General features: G+C 43.8%; 1 long non-coding RNA gene across 1 annotated transcript in view; it reads right to left on the bottom strand.

Moving 5' to 3' along the window:
* LOC134739557 (uncharacterized) overlaps positions 1-13,574 on the bottom strand; it is a 66,792-nt gene extending 53,218 nt beyond the window's left edge. The window contains exons 1-2 of the long non-coding RNA XR_010126330.1: positions 13,432-13,574; positions 7,578-7,665 (exon numbers count right to left, since the gene is read on the bottom strand). This is a non-coding gene — a long non-coding RNA (uncharacterized LOC134739557). The remainder of the gene's footprint in view (positions 1-7,577; positions 7,666-13,431) is intronic.

Genomic DNA, 13,574 nt, shown 5'->3' with positions numbered 1-13,574 from the left:
ATTTTCCTTCTCTTCCTAAACAATTCAGTCCTAACATCATTAGCTGGGGTAGAGCAAGTTTAGTTCCGCAGTGGGGATGGAGGAATCCACAGGGGCTCAGGGTGGGGCATCGGAGTTCATGCAGAGTGAGGAAGGCGGCCCTGTAGAAGAGGTGGTGGCACCAGATATGTACAAGGGCATTGATGACATCAGTATATTAGGAATAATGGAAGCCAGGTTTCTCACTGTTGGAAAGGAGAATTACAAATACAGAAAGGGGTGATATATCATAATTTGTGACCCTAATGTCTTTTTTTTTTTTTTTTTGAGACGGAGTTTCACTCTTGTTGCCCAGGCTGGAGTGCAATGGCACGATCTCAACTCACCACAACCTCTGCCTCTCGGGTTCAAGCAATTCTCCTGCCTCAACCTCCTGAGTAGCTGGGATTACAGGCATGAGCCACCATGCCTGACTAATTTTGTATTTTTAGTAGAGGTAGGGTTTCTCCACGTTGGTCAGGCTGGTCTCAAAATTCTGACCTCAGGTAATCCACCTACCTCGGCCTCCCAGAGTGCTGGGATTACAGACGTAAGCCATACTGCACCTGGTCCCTAATGTCTTAAAATGGAGTCACTCCTGTCAAGTAACATTGAGCTAACAGTAAAGCTGCGCCTCTCAAAGTGATAAACATATATGTAATAGACTGAAGTGACAACACCGGCTGCTGCACAATACCACCCAAGACCTGCAGCAAACAAATAGGAAGTGAAAAGTGGCTGAGATATGAAAACAGACCCATCTGGAAGGATCATAAAAGCAGCCACGACCCAGCTTTCTTCAAGACACCGTTGGAGGCTCTTCCTGTGAGAACACTGAGGCCTTCTCCCAACTGGAAGCTGCCAACAGAGGCTCTGCAATAGGCGTGATAGGGTAGAGAGAGAGAAAAGTAACAAAACCACACCCATGTCCCTCTCCAACCTCCACCCATCCCACCTTGCTCTCCCCCTACACCATGACTAGCATCCAAAAGGACCTCCAGACCCATTTGACTTGTCAGTGTGCTGGTCTCCCAAGCCATCGCTTTTCTTCGCTACCCCCCTTTTACTACCGCCTGTGTGAATATTAACTACATGATTGATGGGCCTCAAAATGTACCATAAATTTGAGCTGTATAATTGGTTACTGTGTCACTGTGAAACTTCACTGGCTTCTATGAGAGTTAACACACCTAAGCAGCATCAACCTAATTAACGTAACAGGGAAAAGGCTCAATGAGCCCTGGTGTTGGATTAGAACTGGAGACTTGTGTGAACTCAAGGTTTTCGACAGAGAAGTTAACACATGTGTATGTACACATGCACACATGTGCATACACACACACACGTGCATACACACACACACACACACACACACATCCCCTACCTCTGACCACTGAATGAGCCCAAGAGCAGCAACAGCTCACTAGCAACAAGCACACCTAGCACTCAGATATTGGCTCCTAAATACTATTTTCTACTAAAACAGACCAGGGCTCCTTGAAGAAATGGCTGATTCAAGGGCTGGAGTACAGAAAGTACAGATGAGCTTAGAGCCTCTTATTGTGCCAGAAAGCCAGGAAATGCTCTTAAAATGATGGGGTTCATATTCACACAAAAGCAATACAGAAGCCAGCTTGAACGGGATCCTACTGGCCAAACCAGTGACAAATTTGAGCATCAAAATAATAACAATTTAAATTCATTCAGTATAATAGGAAAACATGAGTCTGAACAGATAAATAGATAAGTTGAATGCTTGATAAGGAATGAGATGTTTATAGAGTTTCAAAATACCTCCCCATGAAATACGTATCAATTACACAGGGAAAGAGTAGCTTTACAGTGAGAAAACCTAGAAGATACCAGCTTAATCAAGTAATCAAAGCTAACATCACCAGCAGTGGCATAAAGAGACATTTGTACCACTTGATAGGATGCAATGAAAAGAACATTACCTAACCTCTGTGATAATCACTGCCAAAAGTGCATAATCTGAACATAACCATGAGGAAACATCAGACAAATCTAAACTGAGGGATGTGCTACAAAATAATCGGCCTGTAAGCTTCAAAGAGTCAAGGTGATAAAAATCAAAGAATGTTTCATACTGAAGGATACCTAACAGACATGACATCTACATACAGTAGGTGATTCTGGAATATATCCTTTGTGCTCCAAGGATGTTATTAGGACAATTTTGCAAAACTTGAATGGGGTAGTAAGGATAAGATGATAGCAAGGTGTCAATGTTAGTTTCCTGATTTTGATGGTTATATTGTGGTTACATAGGAAATATCCTATACTCCCTACAGTGTTCTAGGGTGATAGAATACAGGTTAGAAATTTACTCTCAGAAGGTACAGGGGGAAACAGTTCTTTTTACTGTTCTTCAATTTTTTTTTAAGTTTGGGATTGTTTCAAAGGCTGGTTCTGTGACCTATGGTCTATCACTTAACTTTTAGACAATAAATAAGGGGGAAAAAATTGAGGGAAGATTGGGGAATAAAGATTTCTCCAAAGAGAATTGTGAGCTGGTATTTAGAGAATCCCGCTCATTTCAGTTGAGAGTAGGGACCTACGTCCCCACCTGCACACAAGCCTAGAGAATGGATGTATCTGCCTGAAAGACAGAGTGACATTTTGCCCCCAAGCTCGATGCCTGTGAAGGAGCAGAAACTCATAGAACCACTTAGCACTGCACCAGAGCAGGGCATGTAAAGCTTTGAGCACAGTCTGCCTTCCAGAGTGGGATGAACAGAGATACAAAATACCTCCGAGAACAGTGGGCACCATGAAAGGCAGCTATACTTGAGTCACCTTGAAAGGATTCAATCCCAAAGAATTTTCTGGTGGGCAAAGTAACCCCAGCAGCAAGAAGTTTGGGGTGCAGGGTGGGGGGATCAGAAGCAGGGAGAAGAGAATTATAAGTGGTCAGCAGGAGACTATACCCCGCCCGCCCAAGTCAGGGAACAGGGCAGTGGGCAGTGCCTGATATTCCTTCCAGGAAAGGTGATCTTCTAAGAACCTATGAAAGCGCCCCAAGAGAAAGAAAGCCAGCGTTTGGCTGATACCCAGGGGGTACCAGCACCAGAGAACAAATGCTCTAACATCAGACTAAAACCACGGAGAACCAGCGGCAGCAGCACAGTCATGGGCAGAAGAGGAATAAAGGAACAAGGAAGAGAAAGCTTAGAACAACAAAGCACGCTCTACCCTCACCCATAGCAAGTCCCAAGCCTGGATCAGACCTGGAAGTTTTGAGTTGGAAGAAAACTCCAAATTTTAATTCATATCAGAGTTTTTTAAAACCTTAAAGCATAACTAAAATGGCTGAAAGTCACCAGACACCTGTGGACTATGCCAGGGACAGGAAAAGAGCCTGTTTAAAAAGTCACGCTGAAGAAGAAGAATGTGACTTTCTGCTTCTCCCTACCCGCTCCAGCTCATTCGATGCCCTGGTTGCACATGCATTATCCTGTTTATTCCTCACAACACCCTAGAAATTTGGCCCCCACCATGAGTCTGAATGAAAGAGATCTCAGTGCAAGGCTATCAGTCCCCAGTCACAGCACCCAGGGTGCTGGCCTTCCAGAACAAGGCATTGCTCCTCCCCCAGCTTCACTTGGGTGGTAAGCAAGTGGAGGCCCACAGGAAAGCCACTAGGTGGGCAGCAGAAACCAATAGAGGGTAATGCAAAGCACAGTTGTAGGGAATTTGTTTTGCTTGTCGTGGCTTCACGGGAAAACCACAGCTACAGGGAGGATTAGCAATCAGGGGTGGGTGGTTCTTTCGTGCAGAGGCATTGACAGAGAACACATTGGGAAATCGAAACGCCCAACAAAGAAAATGCTCACACCAGGATGTTCGAAAACTAAGATTCTGTTTGTGCACCCATTGCAGTGGTCCTTAACCTTGGCTGCACACACCTAGGACTTTTTAAAAATCCCGATGTGTGGGCCCCAACCTCAGTGACTGCAGGCATGGGGATTTTTTTTTTCCAAGTTCCCTAGATGACTCTAAAGTATAGCCCAGGTAGAGAACCATAGCTTCATTCAAGGAACTTTGTTCCCTATCAGTTTGGTGACCAAAAAAAAAAAAAAAAAAAAAAAAGATAAAAATGTTCTGTCTCAGTTACAAATATCAACTCCAGAATAGGTTTGGCTGAGCATGAGCCTCAACCCTGAAAAGTAACCAGTATGAAATTAAAACACACTAATGAATATTCAAGCATAGCCTCATTTGCTAGATATAAGTATAGCTTTACAGATAGAGATAGATACAGAGGTAATAATATATCCATATACTTTGTGCTAGTGGTAAGATATGTATTTAAAAGTGTTTTTCCTGCAGTGGAGATGATCACCAGTCCATCTCATCCACACTTACTTAGCTGGTCCTCCTTGCAAAGAACACACATTAGGTATTTAAGAAGTCACAGAAAAGAGCAAAGCCATTCAACTCACCAGAAGATTGAAACAGCAAGGGCGGGGCAGGGGGGCATGGATGGGGTTGTTTCATGTAAACTGTTCTTAAGCCAAATGAATCCCTACACTAACAGCATTTCCATCCACTCATTGACAATACTGTTTCAATAAATGCAGAGAGCAAGCAAGCCGACAAGGATTCTTCCATTTACAAGACTTTTACATTCTGTAACTATGATGTCACTTTCAACTTTCATCCCTGTTTTCAGATTATTTTTAATATTTTCCCATTACTCACATGAAAAGAAAAAGATCTGATCCCTCTGCTTGGAAGTCAGGGTCCTTCACAATCTGTTTCCATCCTAACTTTCTACCCTTATTTCCCTCTCTCCATCCCTCTCCAGAACAAATTATCTTTCACTAAGCTAGGAAGGCAACTCACTATCCCAAAACTTTCTAAAGCCACCTTTTTTTCTTCCATATCTTTTTTCTACATCAAAAAGTATTCATTTAGGCTGGGTGCTGTGGCTCACGCCTGTAATCCCAGCACTTTGGGAGGCCGAGGTGGGTGGATCATGGGGTCAAGAGATTGAGACAATCCTGGCCAACATGGTGAAACCCCCTCTCTACTAAAAATAAAAAAATTAGCTGGGTGTGGTGGCATGTGCCTGTAGTTCCAGCTAATTGGGGGGCTGAGGCAGGAGAATCGATTGAACCCAGGAGGTTAGAGGTTGCAGTGAGCCAAGATTATGCCACTGCACTCCAACCTGGTGACAGAGCAACACTCTATCTTAAAAAAAAAAAAAAAGTATTCATTCAAGAAGTATTTATTCGCTATTTTTCCTAGTTAGGACAATAATTAGTATGTAGTCCTCAATTAAAACAATAATATATTTAAATAAACACAGATACATATAATTGTCTTTTCTACAAATAAAAAGAAAATGCCACCCATATCATCAAATACTGTGATAGACCGATGACACCAATGGCTCCAATCTTTTATCCCTCTCTGGATCCTCAGGCAGCTTTACCTATCAAAAGGTAGAATATCTATCCCCACTCTTTGACTCTCAGTTTCCAACTTGCTTTGACCAGTGGGCAGGTTCGACAGAAGCCAAAGCTTAAAAGGAAGCATTCTAGTGTTTCTACTTTTGCTCATCTGTGATTGCTTCGTGAACATGTCCAAGCTATCCCACTGGAGGATGAGAAACACATGGCGCAGTGACTCTGCCCCACTCAATAGCCAATCAACTGCCAGACTCATTTGAAGCCAGAAGAACCTCCCAGCTGAGTCCATCCTAATTCAGTCAACCCTGGCGACTATCAGGCATACTAATGGGCCCAACCAAGACCAGAAGAACTTCCTAGACAGGCCAACCTAAACTACCCTCCTGAGACCATGGCCTTAGCAAATACTCATTGCTTTCAGCCACTGTGTTTCTGGGTGGTTTGTTACACAGTATTATTGTGGTAATAGATAAATGATAAAAGTGCTAAAATAACTGTATAGCAATAATTTAGATGAGGTAAAAACAACTGGACAAAGACTAGACTACAAGGTCTAGTAGTAGGACAGAATTATGTCGGGTGATTGACAACTGCGTCCCCTTTGCACAACACAGGGACAGTCACAGGTGCTCAATAACATATGCTGCCGGATGAAGGGAACATTTGGTCATGACAGACCTTGGGCTGTAAGAGTCCTCAGAATGGATCATGAAATCATTAACTTCCAAACTTTTACAAATATAACTGACCGACTGCTATCATTTACTTACCTTTTTTCTTTTCCAAGTCAAAATCCTTAGCCAGTACACATAAACCACACAAGGAAAAAAATATTTCTGTAAATGGCTTCTCCAAACACTCAGATGGCTCTTTGCCCCCTCACAGAAAGCCATTTCTCTGCAGCTGCCAGGCTACTTCTGCAAGAGCTCAAGCCTAGCCAGTTACAGTAGCTGGTGTAAAAGCTAATCTTAGAAAACACACATCATTTCTCCAACCCAGTAATTAAGACCAGAAATCTGTAACTGAGACATTCATAAAACTGGGGTTTCCAAGTGCCAGCTTTCCCTTAGAGTTCTCCAGAATGGGTCAGACTGGGAGAAGCCTGCCCAAAACAATCTGATGGGCAGGAGAATGGGTTCTGGATGGGCAAGGGCCAGTGGAAACAGGCCCAATCCAGTACCTTTCAAAGCCTCCTCTTCTTCTAGATTCATGCCTCAGTACTTCTCTGTCCACTTTTGATCACTATTCAAGTGCCAGAGCTAACCAACCATTAACAAATCTACAATAAAAGAACAAATTTCTATGGGCAAGATTAGTAATGTGTTGGTATTTTGGAGCTCTGCCTTTATTAATGTCTCCATTGGCCAGTTGTAAACAAGAAGCCTTTTAACTTCTCAGAAGGACATTTCTATTTCACCTATTTTATCTTTTACAGAAGGGACCAGTTTCAACCAACTTTTTCCAGTCCTGACACTTGGATTCAAGTCAGAGACAGTTATCAAACTCATTTAGACAGTGCTTATTACTGAGTCCTGATTTATTCAAGTGCTTATTTACCGGGAAGGTACAGCCTCTCCTTTTCAAAATGCAAACTTTACTTCCGACTCCAGGCCTTGCAATTTATCTGGACGAAGTGCTGATATTGGCAGGGTACCTTTGAATACACTTTAGGAGTCTGTTTCTTTGATATAGCCAGGAGGGTAAAACTGCCATATCCACAGATGTCTTCAATTGCTGGGATATTCTCTTCCCACCATGGAGACTTTTTCAATCTGTTTAATACTAGGGAGGAGCCAGGTTGCTATTTTGGGTTTAACTATGAAATATTTTTGGAGCTCTAATTTACCAAGAGTTATCTGAAACTCTGGAGCCTTAGGAATTCAATTTTTTTTTTAAATAAAAATGAGCCTAGAAACTGCTCAAGTAATGGTAGGAGAAAGAGGAAAGGCCAGTCTGATTTGAAAAGGATTGGCAGACCAAGAGACAGGAAGGACAGCCTTTGAGTGTTGCAAATGCTTCTGTGGGTACAGAACGAGAATGCTACACAATACCTTACAGATCTTGTATTGCAAACTTTGCATTTTATATGAGGAAACTGAGGTCCAGAGAGTGTAAGTGACGTACCTGAGATCACACAGCTAGTCAACAGCAGAATCAGAATTGATTTCTCTTTTCACTTTTTTTAGTTACAGGAAATGACCATGAACGCCATCTGTAATGACAGGGCAGTATAAAGAGCTTGGTGCTATAGCTACACAGACATCAGAGGGAAGGGTCTCAGATCTTCCTGCCTCCACTCTGGGCCCAAGCTCAGCACATTCACATCAGTAACATTTCCCATTGTACATTAGCTTTCAAAAGTGGAGAATCTATTCTTTAGAGAAAGTTTTCTAAACCTCAGAACTATTGACATTTTGGTGCAGGAAGTTCTTTGTTGGGGGATTCTTTTTTCACAGAATTCTTGGTTCCTACCCATTAGGTGCCAGTGGCATCTAGTTGGTTCTCCGGACATTGCCAAATGTCCCCTGGGTTGCAAAATCACCCTAGTTTAGAACCATTGATTTAAGGCAAAGTTCATCTGATATCCACTCAACACTCTACATAAGCATCATTGAGTTGTATGATTATTTGTCATAATGGTGAGAAAGGTGGAAGACCCGGAGATTTAAAGAGAAATAATTGATATCTGTTTAATTCATCATTGTATTCTCTTGCACCTAGCACGTTCATTAGTACAAAAAAAGTTGCCCTCCATCTTCTTAGAAATTAACATAATTAAAACATCATTTATTACTAATAAGTGTTAATTTATTAATCCACAAAACTTTGAATGCTTTGGGTTTGCAATCAAATAACTTTCTTTCATGTTTATTCTAGTGTACAGTGGGTATTCTTCTCCTAAGGATCATTATAGTCCTTCTTTGAAAAATTCACAGCCTGAAGAGTGCACAAAGGACACAAATGTAGAATAAAAACAACTCCCCCAAATAAAAAAGTTAATTTAAAAAAGCAAAACCTCATTCACATTTGATGCTTTACCAAATTTAAATTCATCCTGATGAATGTACAAACATCCCAAGGTGGATTCGCCTGGATTAGCACAATCAGATTGCTTTCCTAGCACCCACCAGTGGTTAGTGGAGAAAAAACTGTTTCAGTGGGATAGACAGGAGCAATAGGCCCTCTGCACTCAGCAGTCCCAGTTTCATTTCATGGCAAACTCTCATTCTGAAGCAATTCCAAAGGTCTAGGGAATGTAGCAATTTGTAATTTTGTTAAGGTACCAGGTTCCATTGTTCTCTACTTGCTGAAGTTGTATACAAAGTAGCTCTGACAAATGATTTGTTGTTGTTGTTGTTGTCTTTGAGACAGAGTATTGCCCAGGCTACAGTGCAATGGTGCTATTTCAGCTCACTGCAACCTCTGCCTCCCAGGTTCAAGTGATTCTCGTGCCTCAAGCCTCCCGAGTAGCTGGGATTACAGGCACGCACCATAATGCCCAGCTAATTTTTGTATTTTTAGTAGAGACAGGGTTTCACTATGTTTGCCAGGCTGGTCTCAAACTCCTGGCCTCAAGTGATCTGCCCACCTTGGCCTCCCAAAGTGCTAGGATTACAGGTGTGAACCACCATGCCTGGCCTGACAAATGATTTTTAAAAATTTGTTTCTGTGTAAAAAATAGCCATCAAATGAGGGATAAAACTTCAGGGGAAGTTGGAAAGGTAGTTAACGGCAGTTAACGAGCAAAGTGAGGGTAAGCACAGAAGCATTCAACTCAGTGGAAATGTGAATTAGGAGGAAACCAAGAACTCATGCATACATTCTCTTATTCTTTATTCTCAAGTCTTGGAGGGGTCAGAAAGATCTGAAGTATAGTCTTCTGGGATGTCAAAGTTCTATTGTAAACTCTTGCTTATCCAGAAACATATCAGGAAGGGGTCTGCTGAGTGAGGGTCTAGAGCAAGGGAATTTTGAGCAGCCTGAGGCTACAGGCTTGGGGAGGAAAGCGGGAAGAGGTGGAAGTCAGGGAGGTTTCAGGGCTGCCTTCCCAGGTGGCTCGTATTTAACTTCAGAGTGGGCTCCTGCCACACTGAGCTCACTCTGGGGTGGTAGGTATAAAAGAGCAGCCTAGGGTCAGGGTTGGACCTCAGGTCCTCTGCCTCCTCTCAGACCTGTTGGAGTACCTTGGCTATAGAAGGATGCTAAAATGTCAGGAAAACAGATCAGGCCTGGAGAGGCCCAGGCAGTGCCCTTCCAGGGGAATGCAGGAGGCTGAAAGATGCCTGTTCTCCTGCAGAGTCACTGGCTGGGGGAATGGGTGTGTTTTCCAAGACTCACCAAGCTGCTCTCATTGTCTTCCCTGCTAGAGCCACCATCAACGCCCAAAGAACCCAGACCCAGTAATGCCTTCGGCTATGCAGTTTCCTGTCACATGGCCCTTCCCTAAAACCTAGCTGAAAAGACCAGCTGTATATCTTATTTCAAAGGGTGCCTGGGGGGTGGATCGCCTGCTTGGCTGCACTCCCAGCAGCCCCAAATCTCTGACTAACCATGACTCTGACTAGCCAGCAGGAAGGTACTCACACTTGGTTCTACAACCATCCACAAAGCTGGAGAGAATCCTACAACTATCCTTCTTCAGAAAGAGTCATTGTCCCATTATGTGCCAGGTGCTTTACACAGCTTTATTTATACTTTGTAACAACCTTCCTCATAATAACACAGAAAAGTGCGTATTTACAAATCAGGAAACTAGGGTTTGGAGAAGTTAAGTAATTTGCCCAATGTTGCACAATCTGTAAGTGATCTGGCTGGAAGAGAATCCTGTGTTCTCTCTATGACAGCAAGGGATATCCAAAACCCAAGAAAGATACAATATTTAGGCCAAGTCCAAACAACAGGCTCCTCTCCTGCCTGAGTTGTTACTTCGTCGGACCTGGCAAGCTTTGCCAAGGCTGTATCTCTTCATCCGCCTGCCATATTGACACTAGGGATTCTGTGGCATCCTGAGAGCATCCCTGCAAGTGCCTATGGGCACTCCTGGCCCTGAATCTGAACTTCCTGCTACACCCAGCCTAGGACCTTCAGAGACTCAGTGCAGCCAATCTCTCGAAGAAGTCAGTCCCCACATCCCAACCAAAGACCTCAGGTACAGAGACAGCAGGACACTTCTTGGAGTTGGAGACAAATGGCTAGTCTTGGTCTGACTACAGGTCCAGAGCTTCATTTACTAGTTTCCTGGGGCAATTACAACAAATTCATGAATTTAGTGACTTACATCAACACAAATGTATCATCTCACAATTCTGTAGATTAGAAGTCTGACAAGGTTTCTGTTGGGCTAGAATCAAGGGGTCAGCAGGGGGGTGTTCCTTGCTGGAGGCTCTAGTAGAGAATCCATTTCCTTGCCTTTCCAGCTCCTAGAGGCCACCTGCATTCCTTCCTTCTTGGCCCCCTCCCTCCATCTCCAGAGGCAGCCACAGCAGGTTGAACCTTACAGGCATCGCTCTTTGTCCGTAGTCCCATCTTCCTCCCACTCTCTTCTGCCTCCTTTTCCACTTTTCAGAACCCTTGTGATTCACTGGGTTCCTCGCAGATAATCCAGCATGAACAACCCATCTCAAGGTCCTTAACTTAATCCATCTGCAAAGCTCCTTTTGCCATGACAAGTAACATAATCAGAGGTTCTAGGAATTAAGATGTGAACATCTTTGGAAGGGGTTGGGGTGCACACCCAATAAGGCCAAAAACTTTCCTCAGCTCATTCTCGCACACAGAAGCACCAGCATTTTCCAACTCTAGCCTGGAGCTGTCTTGGACTGTGAACAAGCCGAGGACAGGACCGCCCCTGTCTTCTTAACAAGTGTCTGACACATGGCAGGCAGTCAGTGGGAAGTGACAAATGAATATGTGGCCAAGAAATGGGCCTCTCCCAACTGCCTTGAACTCAGTGACCTGAGATTACTCACATCTCCCTTCTGCCTGATGGTTTACTATCAAACATAACCCTCCTGGTCGCGAGTTCCCACTCTTCATACCCACCCTCAGCATAGAGCATGAGCTGCCTTTACCCACCACATTGTTCCTCAGCCTTCAGCAGGTGGTGACGAGTTTGCAAATATGGAGCTATTGCCATGGAAGACTCTGGAAAAGCCCTCGGGATGTGACTGTGCTGACCAACCCCCTCATGCCAGGAGTTGAAATCTACAGAAGTATTATGTTGGTGCAAAAGTAATTGAGGTTTTTGCAATTGAAAGTAGATTTCCTTTGCAAAAACTGCAATTACTCTTGCACCAACCTAATATCTCCCTACTCTGTGAAGCATTTGGGTGACTCTACATGTGGACGCTCTTAGAGTAAAATTCAAACTGTTCAAAATACAAAATAACTCTGGCCAATGGTTTTGTAAAGGGAGGTATATGATGCCCCTCAACATCTGACTCCTGCCCACCTCTCTAGCGTCCGCTGCAGCACAAGCCCCTGCCTTCTGGTTTTAAGGAACAATGACATCACACCCTCACCTTCAACATTTGGTACAACCCTCTGCGGAGTTTACCCCAATTTTGAGATGAGCAAACTTAGAGTAGATAAAGAATTTGCCCAACATCACAGAGCTCATACACAGGAGAGCCAAGTTTTAACCCAGCCTCTTAAAAATGAAGTGCTTTCTGCCTCAGTACACAGCCTCCCAAAGAGTGCAATGACACAGTCCCAGGACCTTACCAGGTGACCAGAAGTGTCTACTAAACACAGGGCTGCCTGTGCCCAGCCAATGGGACATTAATTCTGGGCAGCCCTTTCCTTCTATTTCCCATTCTTTCTATGAACTTTCGGATCAAAAACTCTGATGAAAGTTATCATTTCTAAGACAGATTTCCCTCTAGGTTTGAATATATAGTAGAAGGGATTTAGGTTAGACAATTGGAGAACTTGCCCACACATTAAGGATTGGCTTAAATAATTGGATTAAATTTCCCAAACATAAAAACAAGGAGACACTGGAGCAGGGTTATTGAATTGTCTTTCCTTAGAATGTTTCACAATGCAGGCTGCAGACCCAGTAATTAACTAATGCTATTCACAGGCTTCTCCAGAAATTTAAAAAAAAAAAAAAAAAGACAGGGTCTTAATCTGTTGCCCAGGCTGTAGTGCTGTGGTGCCATCACAGCTCACTGCAGCCTCTACCTCCTGGACTCAAGCAAACCTCTCCCCTCAGCCTCTCAAGTAGCCAGGAGTACAGGTGTGCACCACCACACCAGGCAATTTTTAATTTATTTTTATTTTTATTTTTTGTAGAGACAGGGTCTTGCCATGTTGCCCATGATGGTCTCAAGCTCCTGGGATCAGACAATCCTCCTGCCTTAACCTCCCAAGGTGCTGGAATTACAGGCATGACACACCATGCCCAGCCAGCCTGTGTCTTTTGCAATGGTAGCACCATCATAGCACTTTGCAGACCCGCAAGCCCCAGATACTTGGAATGGAGGAGAGCAGAGGCAGTTCACAGCTGCCACCTTTCAGAGGGAACCAAATCCCAGAGTTCACTCTGGATTTGGCTCTCAAACTTTTATAGGCATCACAGTCATCAGGAAGGCTGATGAAAACACAGATTGCTGGCTCCAGCCCGAGTTTCTGATCCAGTAGGTCTGGGGTAGGATCTGAGAACTTGCATTTCTAACAAGTTCCCATGTGATGCTGATGCTGCTGGTCTAAACTTTAGTGGCCTCAGTCCCATCTAAACACTAAGATTTAGAAGGGATCTGGGTTTCCTCCCTTCCCATAGCCTGTGAAGTGCCCCCAGGGTTGCAGGACAGCCACGTGTTTTTAGAACATTGTCTCAAGATCTTGCTGGAGCTGTGATCTTTCACAAAAGAGGAGTTAGCCCTCTCTCCCCACCACAGCTGAGATTAGGTCTTTTCTTTTCTCTGAAAAGACACTAATCCTGAGCATTCGCCAAGGATGGGAGCCGTCTGCTTACCGAGCTGCCACTGGCTTGGCACCGATGTTTGCTTAACCTCTGCTCAGCCGTCTTCTGAGGATTTTCTTGTCCCGCCCTTGGTGGGGCTCATGTTTTTCAAGTTCAGTCCTGAGAAGCCTCTTATTTACCAGTGTGAGGAATCT

This window comes from Pongo pygmaeus, chromosome 4 (genome assembly GCF_028885625.2).
Source record: "Pongo pygmaeus isolate AG05252 chromosome 4, NHGRI_mPonPyg2-v2.0_pri, whole genome shotgun sequence".
Lineage (NCBI taxonomy): Eukaryota > Metazoa > Chordata > Mammalia > Primates > Hominidae > Pongo > Pongo pygmaeus.
Note: the sequence above shows the minus strand (reverse complement) of the source record. Positions and strands in the feature narration are given on the sequence as shown.